At 34.1% G+C, this 19517-nt stretch overlaps 1 long non-coding RNA gene across 1 annotated transcript; it reads left to right on the top strand.

Annotated features, from left to right (window-relative positions):
* Positions 1 to 8161: 8161 nt before the first annotated feature.
* On the top strand, positions 8162 to 18426 carry LOC108593471 (uncharacterized). The gene is made up of 6 exons (XR_013521162.1): positions 8162 to 8247; positions 8380 to 8468; positions 8574 to 8654; positions 16927 to 17021; positions 18178 to 18223; positions 18317 to 18426. It is a non-coding gene; the product is annotated as an uncharacterized LOC108593471 (long non-coding RNA).
* Positions 18427 to 19517: the final 1091 nt, after the last annotated feature.

Genomic DNA, 19517 nt, shown 5'->3' with positions numbered 1-19517 from the left:
ATTATGACATTATTGTTCAGTCTTTTAAAATTAGAATTAATGCCATTATAAATGATAGGAAGGAGTTACCATTTAAACAAAATTCTAGTAGGTGATAATATGCTAAAAAAATTTATGATTGATGAAATGAACTGAAACCACACATATATAATTTATTTTTTAAACATTCAAGCAATAATATAAATTACTAGTTAATGTTTATCACTGTGACCAGAACTGAAACTAATTACCTGGAAAATGATGTAATAAATATTAAGAATGTGAGTGGCAGATAAATTTCTAATAAACAGTGACTAAATCCAATGTTTTATTAATTCATCATGTTAACCATGCAGTGGCTCTCAGAACTCAGAGTACATAAGAAGTCCTGGGAAATGGTTAAAAATATAGATTTCCAAGTTCCCACTTAATGATTCTAATTCCAGATGCCCAATGCTGGATCTAGAAATCTGAATATTATCTGGTGCCTCAGGAGATAATACTGGTACAGACAGTGTAAATGCCACTCAGGGTCAAACTTGGTCTAGATAAATCTGTAAAATAAAAGAATTCTATCACCACCATCTTTGTGGCTCCCATATCTCTCTTGCTCACCATTTCTAATACTTATCTGTAGCACTTGCAGACTAACCAGCCCCAGGCTGAGCAAGCTGTTGTGGCCAGAGGATCTCTCCCAGTCAAGAATGACCATCAGAATGTGTCTCTAATGACCACAACCTGCACAAACTTCTCCAAAATTGTATTATTAAAAATTTTGATAAAAATACATTACACTAAGCTGCTAGTATCTGAAACATTTATTGGTGTTTTACTATCTTCTCAAAGCTATTTCTATGTTTATAAAAAGGAAAAATAATTATTTACTAATTTAGTAATGCGATCTCAGACTTTCTACCTGTCAGAGACAACTGTGGATAGAGGAAGAAATGGCAAATGATAAGACCTTCATATTTTCTTGGTGGAGTATGTGTATCTTTATGTGTTTTTACTTGAATGTGTCCTATAGTAGCAGAAAGTTTGGCTCTATAAAATACTGGGCCTGGTCTCTATAATGGAGACTGGCTTAGGGTTGGTGTCTAATAAATATCTTTGATGTAACTAAGAGGAGAACCAAGTTTAAAAGTATGAGTTTATAGGTTATATAAGAGGAGCAAGTGAAAGCAATTTTTGAGGATATCAAAAATAGGAACAAAGAATAGATTGAAGTCCCTGAGAGAACAGAACACTCTGAAGGCAACAGATAAAATTGCAAGCCGAAGAAGGAAACTTCAACAAGTTCATATAAAACTTTTTATCTTCGTGAAATCAAAAACAATGTTACCTGCTAAAATTGAACAACTATGTAGTCTTAGAATTGAGGCACTTGGTCAAACAGACCATATTCAACCATGTGTCCATGGATGGAGAAGTCTCCTTTTCTTTCTTCTTTGTTGTTATTTCTTTGGTTGATTGTGTTTTGTTTATTTGTGGTTTCTTTCTGTATTTATATCCAAGACAATTTGAATTGCTTGATGACTTTAATCTAGTTTTATGATAAATATATAGTGGTGTCCATCTGTGAGTCTATAAATGTCTGTAGTTGTGTTTTGCAACTTAAAATATGAATAGATGTTGTGGATATTAGTACTGCTTTCTAATGCTAGATTTAGAGAACCGATGAAATAAAAGGAAAAGGTAACCAAAGAAATAAATTGATGATGTTCATATGACTAAACCTTAAAGAGAAAGAAGTAAAAATGGGGGTAGTTTGAGGAGAGAGAATGAATAAGAATTATGTGATTTAAAATTTTGATACAGTCAACTTAAAGTAAGAGTAAAGAAAATGATGGAGGTCGTGGATGGAAATGTGAGCATTTGTCAGTTTCTCAAGTAGAGTTATTCTGGCTGTTTCCACGGAGATAGGGTGCTCAATTTAGAGGTAAAGGGTATCCTACTTACTAGGAGAAGGAAAGAAAACTATAGCTGCATGACTGAGTCTAAATGGGAGAATGGATCTAATGAGAGTAGAAGAATGATGAAAGAGACATAACAGTTTAGAAGAAAGGGAATGTTAGCCTCTAACTCTTTTATTCACAATGAGGTTCCCATTCAAGTTTCATGAAGAATTATACACTTAAAAAATGTAAATTTTAATTGAGAACAGAGATTAAGAATACATTTTACATTTTGTGTAAAAATTTTGGGTCAGAATGAAATGACAGTTCAGCCCTCTGCCTCACATCCTTGCTATCTACATACAGTAATACTGGTTTACGTATTCAATAACATCATGGTACCTGGACTTAAGAAAGAAAGACTCTCAAAAACTTAAAGAGGTAACTCAAAAGCAAGACAGGCAAGCTGACTCTGTCAGATTTCCACTTGCCTTGGAATAAAAATTCTAATATCTTGAGAATGCAGGAAATGGAGGAACAGGCTAGTCAGCACCATGAGAAATGCTTATGTAAGATATTTTATAAGGCCATTGGCCTGGTGCCTCCAAAAATATCAATGACATAAAAAGAGCATGAAGACTCTTTTAGATTAAAAGAGAGAGACATGGACAGAGAGAGAGAGAAATAATAATTAAATGCAGTGATCTAGTAAGAAAAACAAAATCTCCAAAACAATATTTCAGGATAATCACAGAAATTTCAATATAGGCAAGAGAGTAAAAAAAAATCTGTAAATTACTTTTTTAAAAAATCATAAAATATGGCATATAAAACTTCATTATACTATTCTTTCCATTTTCCTGTGTTTAATAATTCTCAAAATAAAAATTCTCGACACAAGCAAAATGGGTATGAATAATGGTATCAACAATTAGCTGTTATATAACTTTTCATTTACAAATAATTAGCTAGAAAAAATTGTCTTAAACTTCTGTCACAAGAGATTAAGTTAATTCTGGTATACATCAGCTGTTTATTAACAAGGTAACTTTCTTTTAGTTGTTATAATTGTTAATCTTTTATTTATGGAAAATAGAAAGTACTGAAAGAATATTAAAATTATGGGACTTCTTTTTTGCAACTATGTGTTTATATCAAGCAATATTTTTGTTGAATTTCAAAGCAAACCTTAAAACTTTTTCACCTTTCTACTTCAATATAGTTCCTGTCACAACCACTCTGCTTTAATTGAAATAATCAATTGTAATTCCCTTCACAAATCCTAACTCTCCCATATGTATTGACTTTTCACCCAAATCATTAAAATGAGTCTTCTGCTTTGGGATCACTAACTTATTCAAATTTCATATTTCAAACTGTATTATTTTAACCAGAGTGTAACTTAAATAATCCATACTATATGATTTCAGGTAATAACTCTTTTTAAAGTATCTGCTAAGAATTTCTATATCCAGTAGTCATTGAATAAATTGTTTTCCATTATAAAGGTTTTATTTTACACCAAATAGATATTTTTTCTTTACTTATTAAATGATTATTGAGATACTAATTTTGTAACATTTTTAAGGAACAGATCTAACTAAATTTCTACTGTCTTTATAATCATGTGTCTTATTTGAAAATGAAACAAAAACTAATTATTTCTATCAATCATAGTTTAAATTGAAATAGTGAGAAGGGAAAATATATCTATGCCTAGATGATACCTAAGCACATGCATTTTTGTTTTAGACTATATTATGATGTGACAACAAAAAATTTTAAAAATAAAAATTTTATTCAGTTTTTACTTGTTCCCATACACTAATATCATATCTTTATTTGGTGAGATCAGTGAAGATTATAGACCAGTGCTCTCCACTAGAACTTTCTGAAATGTTGGAAATATTCTATAGCTCTGTTTTTTCATTTAGTGTGGCTATAGATTACTTGAAATATGGCTAGTCTGACTGAAAGCTGAGCTTTCCTTTTTAATTAATTAAATTATAAATTTAAGTAGGCATGTGTGGCTACTGGCTTTCACATTATACAGTGCAGCATAGACAGTGAAGGCTACAGACATAAGAAATGGTCTCTATTGACACAATCTCTTTTTTCTTGATAAACTTACATATTTATAATGCTACAAAATATATGACTTATAAGGATAACATATGTCTTAGATTAATAACACTAGTAATAATTGCGAATACCTTTATTCACTTTATTCACTTACTTCATACCATGCACTAATATACCAACTCCTTTAACTTTTGCAGCAAATCTTTAAGACTGGCACTAGTATTATCCTTATTTTAAAGGTATTTTGAGACACTTCACACCTGGGTTTTGTCACACAGTTAGTTAGTGAATAGTAGAAATATGATTTGAACTAAGACAAAACAACTCCAGAATTTTTAAGCTATCTTGAGGTAGAAATATTTCTTCTTGATCTAGTTATATTAAATACAGAGAAAGAATTGTACAATTATTTGATGTATCTTGTGCCTGGTTCTTCGAGATTAATGTAAATCTATTTGAGAAGCTTTATTTTTAAAATGACAACCAAGAGTATTCTATATCTCCTCTTTCCTGAGGTCTCATGAGAATGGCAGAAACATGTAGATATGCACACTTACACATACACATTAATATACATAGATATAAGTATGTTTCGATACATAACCGTATTGAAAAAAGGGAAGCCAGGCAGTAGAAAATCCAAAACTTAAATAAATATTTGGATTAGTGGAATGTAATAACAGAAGAAACCACAGTCTGATATAAGTTCCTTTCAATAAGCCCTAGAAGATGTTTCAAGGTCATAGTCAACACGTTCAAGAGAAACTGCGTATCACTGAACAAATAGGAAGACAAATAACTGAAGAACTGAGCATAGAAAAATTGAGTCCACTAGGCCATTTCCTCTTTCTACTGTCCACTCCAGGACACAGAGAATTGCTTTCTAGGGAATAAGAAATCTGACTTTGGAAAGTTCCTATTGGGGCAAAAGGCAGAAATGAATAGAATGAAGGAAGAAAAGATAGCTCTACCCAAGAGTAGAAAATTAAATATCTCTGCTGCCAAAGTAATGAAGCTTTGGTCACACTGCTAGTGTATAGTGGAAACATGATTTGAACTAAGACAACATGCAAAAGTAAAAGCAAAGTAAAGAATGTGTTAACTTTGGCAGCAGCGTATGTGTGTGTGTTTGGCAGGGTTTAGGAAGGGAGATCTACCTATATGTATCCTATCGAAATACCTGAAAGGGAATCGAACCAGTTAACATTCTGTGCTCACTTATGCAAATCTGAAGTAGGCCATTTGTACAGGATTAGATCTAACTCAAGAGAAATCAATCTTAATCTTTTATAGATGTGACAGTACCTCTATTAATCAATATAGTTACTTGATTATTTTAAAAAAGAAAGAAAAATGGAAAGGTTTAATATAAACAAACAGAACTCCCAGAGATAAGAAAGATAAATGAAACTTAATTCATTTGATACTAATGTTAGGGATATTTAAAAGGATAATGCATCCATACCTGCCCAGAAAAATGGCAATCAGAAAACAAAACAATGTAAGAAATGAATATAATTGCTGAAATAAAATAATAAAATGGTTACAGGTAAGAAACCAGTTGGCAATACAAGAATTAACATCAAACATTTCTAACAACATAGAGCATAAATATAAAAATAGAAAAAATAAAAGCTAATATTTATGAAGTTCAACATTGAGTCATGAAGTCCTACATTGAATTACTGAGTCCAACATCTGTCTAAAGGTAGTTCCAGCAAACTGAGGGAGGATTTAAGACTTCTGAAAGCTGGAAGAAAGATTGAATTGAAAGAGCACGTATAGACCAAGCAGCATAAATGACCAGGGAGCCACTCGAATTAAATATTATAAAATTTCAATTCCAATCATTAAGAGAGAACTGAACATTTTTAATGAGAAGAACAAAATTTTCCACAAGAGAACAAAAGTGAGATTAACACTGGACTTCTATTTAGCAGAAGAATCTTTCCATGACATTTGAAAGCATAATAAAAGTTAAAATACATTTGGATTTGTATAACATTTAAATTATTCAGAGGACAATTTTTTTTTTTCATGGAAAAGGAGCCCAAGAATATTAAGTACCTAGAATCAAAACAATTAAGTATAAATTTGAGTTGAATATGAAATTGACAGCTAAATCCTGATACTAGAAAGATCCTTCTTCACTAAATATAATTTACGTAATTATAATATTTCATTCTATTTACTGATTCTCAATTTTATCATAAACTGCTGTGGTTTGAATTTATGTGTCCCTCCCAAATTCATATGCAGGAACTTAAATCTGAATGAAATAGCATTAAAAGGTAGGGCCTTTAGGATATGACTAAGTCATGAGAGCAGAGCCTTCATAAATAGGATTAGTGCCCTAAAAAAGGGGGCTTGAGAGAACTAATGAGGACCTTTTCATGTCTACATTTCTTGATGTCTTCTTCCTTGTTACTTACTTGCACAATTTTACCCCATTATTTTGTGCACAATTTTGCACCACCTTAGAAGCAAGGATCAGGCTCATCAGACATCAAACCTGCTAGGGCTTTGATCTGGGATGTCCCAACCTCTAGAACTGTGAGAAATTTCTGCTGTTAAGTAATCTAGTTTAAGACATATTGTTACAGCAGCACAAATCATCTACAACCCCAACTAAAAGCAAAATACGGGCTTAATAATGTTTGCTACCAAATACCAAAGTACTGCATTCAATCATGGCCTAAGATGTTTTAAAATATTATAGATAACTAGAATATGTAAAAATCATACAACTAAAATACTGTAAAAGAGACAGTGGGAAGGATATGAAAGAAAAAGTCAGTCAGTCAAAGAACCCTTTAAGGGAAAAATTGAAACTGCTTACATTTACAATAAAGAAATTTAGAAATAAGTATATTTATGTATATGTCTAGCAACGTAAACACGAACATAAATTAACAATAATTATTTTAGGTAGTGGACCTCAGCATAAAGAGGTCAAAAAGCTTATTTTTAGTTTTGTTATTTTAATTTTGTTACTTTAATATTGTTTGAATATTTTAATATGTTCATATGTCACTTTTATAATTATATCAATTATTAATTGACTTGTTCTAAATAATATCATACAGTTCCCATTTTAAAATGGCTCTAGCATGCTATATTTTCCTATCCACATAATCAAATTTTAGTGTAGTTTAGCATCAACTCAGCACACATGTTTAGTACCTATGAAAGTTTTGTTCATTGCTCAAGATATTCTCAATATGTGGGCATGAATATTTAATTAAGCTAATATTCATTTAAAAATCAATTTATCTAGATGTATTAAAATATCCTCTACAGCAAAAGTCAAACTTTTTCTATTAAGGGTCAGATAGTACGTATTTGGTTTTTGTCGGTCCTAAGTAAGATCTTTGCTGCAATTATTCAGCTCTGCTATTGTAGCACCAACAGAGTCATTTACAACATGTAAAGAATAATGGTGAATAAGTTCCAATAAACTTTTATTCACAAAACAAGTGATGGGAAAGATTTAACACAGATCTTATTTCGCCAACACCTGGTCATGTCTACATTTCTTGATGCCGACTTCCTTGTTACTCACTTGCACAACTTTGCCCCATTATAATATATGTTACTGTTAAATTGCTGAGGACATTTTAACAAAACTGTATAGTATGTCTAAATCATTTGTAGATGTTTCTGCTTTTTGCTGGATGCTTAACTACTTTCCTAGTTTTCTTTTTTCCTCTGTCTCTCTCTTACTAGTTAACTTAATAGATTTATAGGTGGCTTAATAATCTAGATTCTCTAAACTGAATAGAAACAGGAAGTTTTCTCACATTGAACCCTAAGAAAATGCAATCCACACTTTCATTTTGTCTGTCTGAAAAATATACTTATGTTCAATTCTAATTTCCTGCTGCTTGTAAGTGAAGAATGAAACTAAACACATTGTGAAGTACTAAGGGGAAAAAGCTTATTATACTAAGATAAAAATGATGTGCATTGCAATTCACTTGGTTCACTGACAGAATGACCTTAATTTCTATTCAGAACGCTGTGGTACACTTTCAGATGTAGATGAGATATAATGGGCCTACAATGAATATTGCCTGTCAGCCTGATAAAACTGACAAGATGAAGAGATAAGGAAGTTCCACATCCTCTTATCTTCATGTTTAGCCCTTAGGGTTTTTTGGTATTGAGTATTGCAGCTGTTTATTTTCATAAAGCCAGGTTAAGATACTTCTGGAAAGACTGGGATATGCTCAAAAGGAGAGAGCTGACAGCCATGTGAGACACACACAATGGAGCTGGAATTCTCTAAACAGTAATTTATGTTGATGCCAGAATTTTTTTAAAAATACAAGTCATTTGAAATCTATTGATGTTACTTTCTTAGTTTTGAAGACACCATTAACAGGTTAACAAGAGAAAAGCATAACAAACGTATTTGTTCTAGGTTTTACCGGACATACGAGCCTTCAGAATGAAGACCCAAAGGTGCCAGGAAAGCAATCCATTTTTATGCTTAGGTTCAATGGAAAACAGGTAAGTGCGTAGAACTGTGATTGGACAAAGAGGGTATGGTCTACTTAGACTGAGTGGAGAAACTCAGCAAGGCCTGTTCAGATTTTTCTTGGTCTGTCTGTGTAGAATTCCTGTCTTCCGGATGTGGAGCAAGACCCCTTCGGAAATGAGAATCTTATGACTTAGGATAACTTGCAGTCAAACAAGGTAGGTCCATTTCTTTATGGACACTTCTTGCACCGAAAGATGGCAAAAAGTTAGAATAAAAGTTTTAGGTTTTACGGCTGGATTCAGGGAAAAAGGTTTCTGGTTTCTATGACCCACTGTGGCGAAAGATGGATTCTAGTTCCTTTGACTCACTTGGGGAAGGATGAAGGGTGAAACAGGATGTCAGGGAAATGCAGAGAGAAACACTGTTAGGAGACTGTTTCTGAGGGCTTCACTTTGGGGATATCAGTTTCTGAGCCCCAAAAGTACAGTTCTAAGAACTGTAGAGTCTACTATACTTTTTGTTGTAGGGGTGTCGGCCATGACCCTATGATGAGTGAAAAAGGGATCACTCCCTTTCTCTCCCTACAATATGTAGAGTCTATGCTGTAATTTTGCCTAGCCTTGCCTATTAAAGCTTACAAAAGGGATTTATCTTCAGGTGCTGGTACTTTCAGCCTTCACAGAAAATAAACTGAGATCTCTGTAAGAAGAATGAGAGTGGGAATGACTACAGGTCTTTTTTTTTTTTTTTAATTTTTTATTTGATTATAGGTTTTGGGGTACATGAGCAGAGCATGCGAGACAGTTGCGTAGGTACACACATGGCAGTGTGCTTTGCTTTTCTTCTCCCCTTCACCCACATTTGGCATTTCTCCCCAGGCTATCCCTCCCCTCCTCCCCCTCCCCCCCCCCACTGGCCCTCCCCTTTTCCCCCAATAGACCCCAGTGTTTAGTACTCCCCTTTCTGTGTCCATGTGTTCTCATTTTTCATCACCCACCTATGAGTGAGAATATGCGGTGTTTCATTTTCTGTTCTTGTGTCAGTTAGAACTCAAGCAGATGACTACAGGTCTTATTTCACATTATGCTTTTGCTTGTATTCCCACCTACGCCTGGGCTCCAGACTGGAATGCCACTCCTCTACTGAATCCTAAAAAGTTTTTTCTTCCTAAGTTGTGTGCTTTTCTCCCAGTTCTGAAAGCTTCCCACCTTGCATACACTACTAACATGTAAAACATGGTTTTCTCTCTTGTAGCTGTTCAAGAAAGACTTATCTCTCTCTACTTTTGACTAAGTATAGATGAAAACTAGCAGATCCTAAACTTACATTCAGTAATTATGTGTGTACTTTCTACCAAGTATTCCTTACATTTTCAGCACAACAGCGCTGGTCTTCTCTTTTCCTAGCAAGGTTATAAAAACATAATTTGGAAATTTTGTTGGTACAACTCAGAGTTTGGCAGACTCCAATACCATCTTTTAAACTGGTGAATGAATGACTTCTCAGGAAGCAAACACAGACTATTATTGTTTAATCTCCTCTAACACAAAAATGTATATCTTTAATTGGGGAAGAAAAAAGTTGCTTATAGCCAGCAGCCACAGGCTCACTCACTTTGCCACCTCTGAAATGAGCACTACACTATCTCATACCCCTCGAAATCATTATTTTCTACACACATTGTGGCTACATGTCATGGTCAAATGGCCAAATAACTCCACCAACAATTGTTGGCTACTCTGAAAGAAAATCAGGTATTGTAGCACATTTTTCAAATACTAGACTAACTTGAAGCACATGGTTGGAATTTGATGACCTGCCATTTCCTGCCTGCTAAAGACTGATTGGCAATTGTTGAGGAAATCTACTTTAATAGTTTATACGAAATCTCTTGTGAACCCAGAAAACCTCTTCATAATGGAAGAGAAAGAAAACAGTTTTATTATTGAATAATAAATGTTAAGTCAGAATGTGTTGCATATATTGACCTAGAAGGAAGAAGCTGAGGCAAAATTAAAGTACACGGAGAGTTTATTTAGGCCATGTTTGAGGATTGCAACCCAGGAGCATAGATTAATTCAAGTTCCCTAAACAAACACTCCAATGAGCAGCAGTTAAAAGTGGACTTACAAAGGAAAAGAGAAGGCAGTTCCTGAGTTGTTTACTAAGAATTTGCATTAAAACAACATTAGCTTTTCATTGGCTTACATTGTTATTTGTATGACAAATTCCAGGAACATGAAGATAATGGATGAGACAGCTAGTCCAACATAAAATGACTTGAAACAATTGTCCCCAAGCACAGGTGTGGGAGGAGGGGCGTGACTGATGTCCTATGCTCATGTCTCTCTGCACCTGCATACCTCACATAGCTCAAACTGCTCTGAAGTATTTTTCTTTTCTCACATATCCCAGGTAACTTACTGCCTGCCACTAAAGACTGAAATCTAATCCTTTTAAGCAAGCAGATAAAAAGCATTGCATACATGTTCTCAAGATAAACAATAACTGGATCTCAAGTCAGGTGTCTTGACTGCACCATTTGTTACCCATAGTTCATCTTATACTCACCTACAGTTGGTGTGGTCATTTGTCTTGTAAATTTTCTTTATCCAAAAGACCCACAAAACTTCTCATATTTCTATGAAGGTAGGCACATTCTATGTGCCTACATAGAATGATATTTTGGTGTTGTTCATTTATATTTACCCCTTTTAGTTGAACTTTATAAATGATGACAACGTTGGCTCTTGAACGATGCAGAGGTTAGGGGGTACTGAACCCCTATATGGTCAAAAATCTGTATATAACTTTTGACTCCCCTAAAACTTGACTACTAATAGCCTATTATTAACCAGAAGCCTTACTGATAACATATTTTTCATGTTATACGTATTATATACCATATTCTCATACTAAAATAAGCTAGAGAAAAGAAAATGTTAAGAAAATCACAAGGAAGAGCAAAATTATTTACTATTCATTAAATAGAAGTGGTTCATTATAAAGGTCTTCTAGTCAACTTCACGCTGTGTACACTGAGGAAGAGAAGGAAGAGGAGGGATTGGTCTTGTTATCTCAGGGTGGCAGAAATAGAAGAAAATTGCCATATCAGTAGACACATACTAGAATTTTGTTGTTCAAGGGTCAACTTTAGTTAACAATTTGGAGCCAGATGCCCAAGTTAAACTCCCATGAAAATGGACAGCAAGTGATACTATCTTCCTGGATGTTTACATTTCAAGTAAATGGCTTCTAGCACCTTGGAAAAAAAACTTCGATTGTAAGACGTTAGCTTTTTTTAAGATTTATATACATCTCCAAGGGCAAGAGGAAGAATTCACAATTACTTTACAAGTTTTCTCAAGTAAATTCTCTAAGAAAAGGAAAGTTGTGGTGTCTCTTTCCCTTTTTGCACTAGGAAATATACCATTTTGTTTTGTTTTTCATTTTCTTTTTAAGATTTGTATTAACCCTTACAGAGTCTTATCTTAAGAAGATGATGTAGCACCATGAATGTCTAGCCTCTTATGTCTCCTCTAGGCCCTATTCACTAAAGTTGCTAGATTGGGTATTTTTTTAATGTTTTAAATAATTAATATACATTGGAAATTCAGGCAGGCCCTCAAAATGGAAATTATGGTCAGCATCATTTATTACTAACTACATATGTCTTCCCAAATTCTCCTAAAATCTTGAAAATATAGTAGAACAAGAATTTAGGTCAGATGAGTTAAAGAATATATAGAAGGATTTAGAATCTTATCTTTCTCTAATTTCCTAGTAATAAAATTTCAAGAAGCTACTGATGTGTCATTTTGAATGTTTATATAGATCTCAGTTAACCTTCAGTTTAAGGGCAGTAGTGTGCCTACATAGAATGATATTTTGGTGTTGTTCATTTATATTTACCCCTTTTAGTTGAACTTTATAAATGATGACAAGCATCTGCTCTAAAAAGTAAGCTCTATGAAGAGCTTACTACAGAGTCTTTGTCTTTGACCAATATTGGATGAATAAATAAATATATGGATGAATTGATGCTTTTTTACTTCAAGTCCATTTATCCTTATAAACTTTCTTCTTTGTCATTTTACCATAACTCAAAGTGCTTTCTTCTGGCATTTAGTAAAAAAATCTCTAAATTTCTCAACTACCTGATAGTAAGTGGGCTCTACTCATAACTCTTGTTAGAAATGTAATAAAAGACTAATGATATGGTTGTGAAAAATAAATGTACAAGGGTGATATTAACCTTTAAAAATGAATTCTTAGATGCAGTAATAAAAGTGACCTCTACATGTTTTCTTAAAAATACACACATATTCTATATGATTTCTAAAATCACATGCATACCTGCAAATACATGTGTTCACATGAACACACAAAATTTTAAAACAGAGAGATTTTGTCTGTAATGTTAAAAGTAAAAGAACAACTAACAAATTCCATGATACATTAAACAACAGAAAAATAAGAACTGCAATGTGAATACTTGAATTCAACTGAAAAATTCTATCAAGCAGTTAGTTTACAGTAAAGTTAAAACTCCTTGAAACCCTTAGGCTTTCAAAATGATGAATCAATTCATCTATCAATCAATCAATGCATTTTTACTCTCCTTATAGTCATATATAAATAGCAAAGAAACCCAAGAAAAGTATCGTTGTATAGTCATATTGATGATAATAACACATTTTTTAGTACTTAACAATTGTATTTGTCTGTTTTCACATTGCTGGTAAAGACATACCTGAGACTGGGTAATTTATAAAGAAAAATAGGCTTAATGGACTCACAGTTCCATGTGGCTGGGGAGGCCTCACAGTCATGGTAGAAGGCAAGAAGGAGCAAGTCACATCCTACATGGTGGCAGGGAAGAGAAAACTTGTGCAGAGGAACTCCTCTTTATAAAACCATCAAATCTCAAGAGACCCATTCACTATCACAAGAACAGCACAGGAAAGACCTGCCCCCATAATTCAACCACCTCCCACCAGTTTCCTCCTACAACACGTGGGAATTGTGGGAGCTAAAATTCAAGATGAGATTTAGGTGGGAACACAGCCAAACCATATCAACAGATTAAGTACAAAAATTACTAAGAATTTATGTCAGATAAGTTAAAGAATATATTTTGTATTGAGTAAAAATATATCAAACTATGTCTCTAAGAAACAGAGTTAGCTTTCCTGTGTAGGTGAAACACTTACACAAAATTGACTAATTTTAAAATTCTAAAGTAATACAAGCAATCAAAATTAATCACAAAACTATAAACAAATAAAAGATAAGATTGGGGAAAAAATCCTTCTAATGGGATCAATGAGTAACTCTAAACTTTACATGATTTTTAAAAATAAAAAAAAATGACAATAAAGCATCAAATTTCATGGAGTTTTTCCAACACAGCATTATCAAAGAAAAACATAGGATATTTATTGGATTTTTGTATTAAATAAGAAACTATGACAAACACTAACTAAATTTTAAAAAGTATAAACCCAATTGTAAATTGTAGTTTTCAAAGATATGATAAAATCTGACAAAGCTTAAAGACTTTTTCTCCAAAATTATACTCAGAAAAAAAATTTTTAATAATGTTTTTTAGTAAACAATGATAACTTAAATTTAGTTTTCAAATTTATAATGAAACAAATGTAATTAAAGTCAAATACAGTGTGTTAAAAAATATGGATATAGATTAAGAGAGTAATTGTCTCATTTATTAATCTTACCTCCAGTGTGCCATTTTCTTTTTTCTTTATTTTTTCTTTTATTTATTATTCATATTATTTTTTACTATTTTAGTGACAGAGGATTGCTCTGTCATCCAAGCTACAGTTCAGTGACACTATCAGAGCTCACTCTAGCCTCCAACTCCTGGCCTCAGATCCTCCTATCTTGGCCTCCCAAAGCACAGGAATTACAAGCACAAGCCACTGCATTCAGCTACTGTCTGACATTTTAAATAACCATATCCAAATACCAATTTCCTATATTTCTAGAGTCCTGCAAGAGAAGTCCATTTTAAACTCTCATAAGCAAAGTAAGAGAATGCACTGACATATGCTATGGCTTGAATGTATGTGTCTCTCCAAAATTCCTATGTGAGAACTTAAACCTCAAGGTGATGGTATTAAATGGTAGAGATTTGGGGAGGATGAGATTATTAGAGGATGAGGGCTCTGCTTTTATGAATGGGATTAATGTTCTTATAAAAGAGGCTTCAGAGAGCTGCCTGATTCTTTAATCTCTTCTGCCACGTAGGGATACAGCATTCCTCCCTTTTGCCCTTCTATTATGTGAGGACACAGAAGTGAGGTACTATCTTGGAAGGAGAGAGCAGAGCTCAACAAACATCAACTCTGTTTGTTCCTTAATCTTAAATTACCCAGCTTCTACTACTATGAGAAATATATTTTACGGCTTACAAATTACCCAGTCTTTGGTATTGTGTTACAGCATTCCTGACAAACCTAAGCAGCTTATAAGATCAAGAAGCCTTATTTAGATGCTCAATAATTTGCTTCTCTTGATTTTCTTGTTCTCTCTGTTTCCCATTCTTCACCCTCCTCTTTCATCCCTCCAATTCTTTCTCTACTCATTTTTATCTTTCTATATTATCTTTTCCTACATTCCTAGAAAATGTCTGCAAGGTCCTAAATTTTTACTTAGTAGTCCAGAGACAGATAAATGGTCATACAGCTATCTTATATCAAGACATGCACCAGACATTTTGATAGTGTGATTTGTCGGCTTTTATTTATTTATTTATTTTGGCTTGCGGCAAGAAAGACATAACATAATTTCAGTCCATGTTCACTCACTTCAAATCAGAATGAGATGGTTAAGTTTTTAAAATAGGTGCTTTCTGCCCATGAATCCATGGACTGTTATCTAAAAACAGTTATTAAATTGCAAAATAAGACCAAGTGAGATGGTTCATGCTTGTAATCCCAGCGCTTTGAAAGACCACGGCAGAAGATTTGCTTGAGTCTGGGAGTGTGAGAACAGCCTGGGCAGTTGGGGAAGACCTGGTCTCCACAAAAAAGAAAAAAGAAACATAAAATAATGAAAAATTCTACCATGTACTAAAAATAAAACTCAGTATCACAGAGAGAAATACAAATGGTAGAGATAAGTAGTAGATGTGTACTGTCTAACTTTTGCTACAATATAAATACACCTATGCCGAAATTCAATAGCTTAAAATCACAATAATTTATCCCCTGGTGCTGTATATTAGCAATGATGGGCATAGCTGGGGATTCTTCTGCTGGTCTCAGTGGCTGGCTGGCTGAGGGTGTTCAGTCTGGATGGCTTCATTCACATGAATGATGTTTAGGTCACATGTTCAGTATCTAACAAAGTCAGGCTTCTTCCCTGAGTCCCTGAGTTCTAAAAGTAGCAAGAAAAGCCAATGCCTAGTGCACTAGCACTATTCAAGCCCCTTCTTATGTCAAATTTGCTAATGTCTAATTAGTCAATGCAAGTTACATGGTCAAAGTTTGATTTAAGGGATTAAGAGGTAAATCTCAATTTTTGATGTGATGACCAACAAAGTCACATTGCTAAGGGGTATTAATGCAAAAATAGCTTACCTTTTTTGTAGGAGGAGGTATGTTGTAATCTCAGAAAAGCTTGAACCTTTAGGTAACATTCAAATACCTCCTGCTGTTCTCTCCATTCTGTCTACTAGATTGTAAACAAAAATTGCTGAGTGAAAAAGCAAGTTGCAGAATATGCATATTAAATATCTATTATACACATATATTTAAAAGCAGATACAATACATCATTAAATAATGCTCACTGCTATATATAGCTCTAAATAAAGGTAGAAATGAAAGATGGGCAGACCAAACAGTTAATTTGTGCTAATGTGTGTTTGTGGTGAGAAGGAAAGATATTCAAATGGTAGACTAAAATGCAGAAAAAAATGGGGTCTCAACTAAGGAGGATGATAGGGTGAATCAATGTAAATCTGTTGAGTACCACAAATGAATTAAAAATTTGCAACACAATCCAAGGAAATTTGTTTTCACAAAAATGTATATACACCTATCATATCATAAAGGTCCTGGTTTTTATTTTGTGTCAATGTATGAAGTGACTGTAAATATGACATTGACAAGACTGTGTAAGTTAGATAGATAGATAGATAGATAGATAGATAGATAGATAGATAGATAGTCACTTCATCTCTTTTCCTGGCCTTAGATCTTATTTCTGTTGCTGCTTTACAAGGCAACTCTTCCATTTATCCTTGGTTTTGCATATCTGCTCCATGGAGACATGAACATTTTTGTCAAGATCTTGACTTTTGATTTAATAATTACAATATTCTACTCATTGAGCTAGATATATTTAAATTTATTTATATATATTTATATATGGATATGTATAGTTTTTTTAACAATATTTCCAGCCCATATCAAACAGAAATATAGCCAAATTGAGGTGCTGATATCTCCTTCTGTTACAGAGTATGCCAGCTGGTTTGCTCAAGCCTCAGTTGGTAATTGTGCATAAGAGACTGCTGCTCTTAGACATCCCAATGCAAAAGTCTCACTTATTCAGGTAAGTAATCCCATTAACACGATGAAATTTATATGGACAGATTGAAATGCAAAAAGTGAAACAATTCAAATAAATATAATAGAATGGCTTAGGGTTAGGCTTAGACTTAATGCAACATCCTTAAGTGACAAGTGGAACAGTTTTCCAAACAGAAATTTTCCATGAGGGAATGGATCATATACTGCTGTGCAGAGGAGTTGATTAGATACTCAATAACAATGTTCCTTTTTTCATATTTGTTTTATTTATTTATTTATTTATTTATTTATTTAATATTTGAGATAAACTTTCACTCCTGTTACCCAGGCTGGAGTGCAATGGCACGATCTCGGCTCACCGCAACCTCCGCCTTCTGGGTTCAAGCAATTCTCCTGCCTCAGCCTCCAGAGTAGCTGGGACTTCAGGCACACACCACCATGCCCAGCTACTTTTTGAATTTTTAGTAGAGACGGGGTTTCACCATGCTGACCAGGATGGTCTCCATCTCTTGACCTCGTGATCCACCCACCTCAACCTCCCAAAGTGCTGGGATTATAGGTGTGAGCCACTGCACCTGGCCAACAATATTCTTTATTAATAATATTTAGATTGATGTTGAGCAGGAGTAATTAAAAAACAAAATGACTTTGAAGCACCTTGCAGATTAAGGTTTAATCATAATATTGAGATAAACATATCACATAATTATCCTTTGTGTCACAAACGACTGATAAATAAATGAATAAATATTGGTCCCATTTCCATGCACTCCTTGGTCACTTTCTCTCTGCTATTTCTTATGCCTATGGTCAGGTACCCCCAGGATCACTTCCTCTCTTCTCCTGACCTTAGATCCTATTTCTGTTGCTGCCTTATAAGGCAACTCTTCCAGTTATCCTTAATGTTGCATATCTTCTCTGTGTAAAAATAAAAATATTTGTCAAAATCCTGTTTTTATTCTATAATTAGAATATTATTGAACTAAAAGTAATATAATAGAATTAAAGTAGGGTCCTACTAGTTTCTTACAGCCACATACATACAGTTGGATGATTATTTTTAATTTTCTATAGCCCTCATTTTATAATATTTGATCCAAATTATTCCAGAGTTTGGATTAAAAACAAATGGATGTGGCATACAGGGAGTATCTCAAATCATTCATTCTCATCAACAGGTCTCATGTGCTCCTAAACCAACTTGAAACACTTTCCTCACTCTAGGTGAGTCTCTTCCTATTTAGGTAAACTACTTTGGAGCTTAAGGAATGTATTCCTCAGCTCACCTGCTCACGTCTGTCTCATTCTGTTTGACAGGTGTCAGCTGTCCCTGGCATATAATGTCCTTTTCCAGTATGTATGCAGGCTAAAAAAAAATGTTACTCATATCACCTTGTGTTGAAATCCCTGAATTCCTAGAATAAGACATAAAAAATTAATAATACACTGCCTCTTAACTTCACCACATTGTTAAAAATATAATCTTTACATGTAACTGAAGAAAAGAGCAGTCTGTATTTTCAGAGAAGCATCATAACCTACTAATAAAACAAATTTTTAAAGTACAAATTCCTTATAGAGCATTTAAAACATATGGGTGCTTCTTTCTACATCTTCTCTCCATTTATTTCCCTTCCACAATGTACTCTGCAATCTAGACACATCAAACTAATTATAGTTTCTAGAATAGAGTGTTGTGTCTTGTCCTTGTATTTTCCATATGCTATTTTTTATGCCAGTAATACAGTATTTTAAAAACATTTTAGATGATAACCCCCAATAAAATTTATATTTTAAAGAGCAGCCAAGTAATAAATATGTGCATTTATGTCTGGGTTTGTGTATAAGAAAACATTTTTCACATAAAATAATTTTAATCTTAGGGAGAGAGATCCAAGATAGCCGATTAGCAGCAGCTCAGGATTGTAGCTCCCAGTGAAAGTGCAGAGACTGAGTGGATGACACACTTCCAGACGAATTTTTGTTGCCCATGGACCAGGAGATTCCCAGCGAAGAAGCCCCAAGAGACACCAGCATGACTCTTTTGGCTGGTGAGGCTGTTTTGCCAGTGCCTTGGCACGGCAGTTCTCAGTGTGGAGTGTACGGGACTGGGTGCCCTTTTGGTTGGCATTTGAAGCTCCGGGAAGGTGGAGTCACCCATTCAGCTGATTGAAGGGGGGACTGAAGAGGGGAGCCAGACCAGGAGATTCCCAGGCAGAAAAACACCACGAATCTCAATGCCGCTGTATCAGCCAGTGCAGTGACCCCACAAAAAAACAGCAATTGGAGGCACTGAAGATTGAGAGTTTCACAGCGAGCACAGCTGAACCTGGGAAAGTCCAGCTCTGTGGGGGAGGGGTGTCCACTGAAGGAAAACTAAGAAACAGAAAAAACTTCATCACCAACAAGCTGGACATCCACTCAGAGACCCAGTCTGAAAGTCAACAATTACAAAGACAACAGGTGGGTAAATCCACAAAGATGGGAAGAGACCAGTGCAAAATGGCTGAAAATACCC

This window comes from Callithrix jacchus, chromosome 8 (assembly GCF_049354715.1).
Source record: "Callithrix jacchus isolate 240 chromosome 8, calJac240_pri, whole genome shotgun sequence".
Taxonomy (NCBI): Eukaryota; Metazoa; Chordata; class Mammalia; order Primates; family Cebidae; genus Callithrix; species Callithrix jacchus.
Note: the sequence above shows the minus strand (reverse complement) of the source record. Positions and strands in the feature narration are given on the sequence as shown.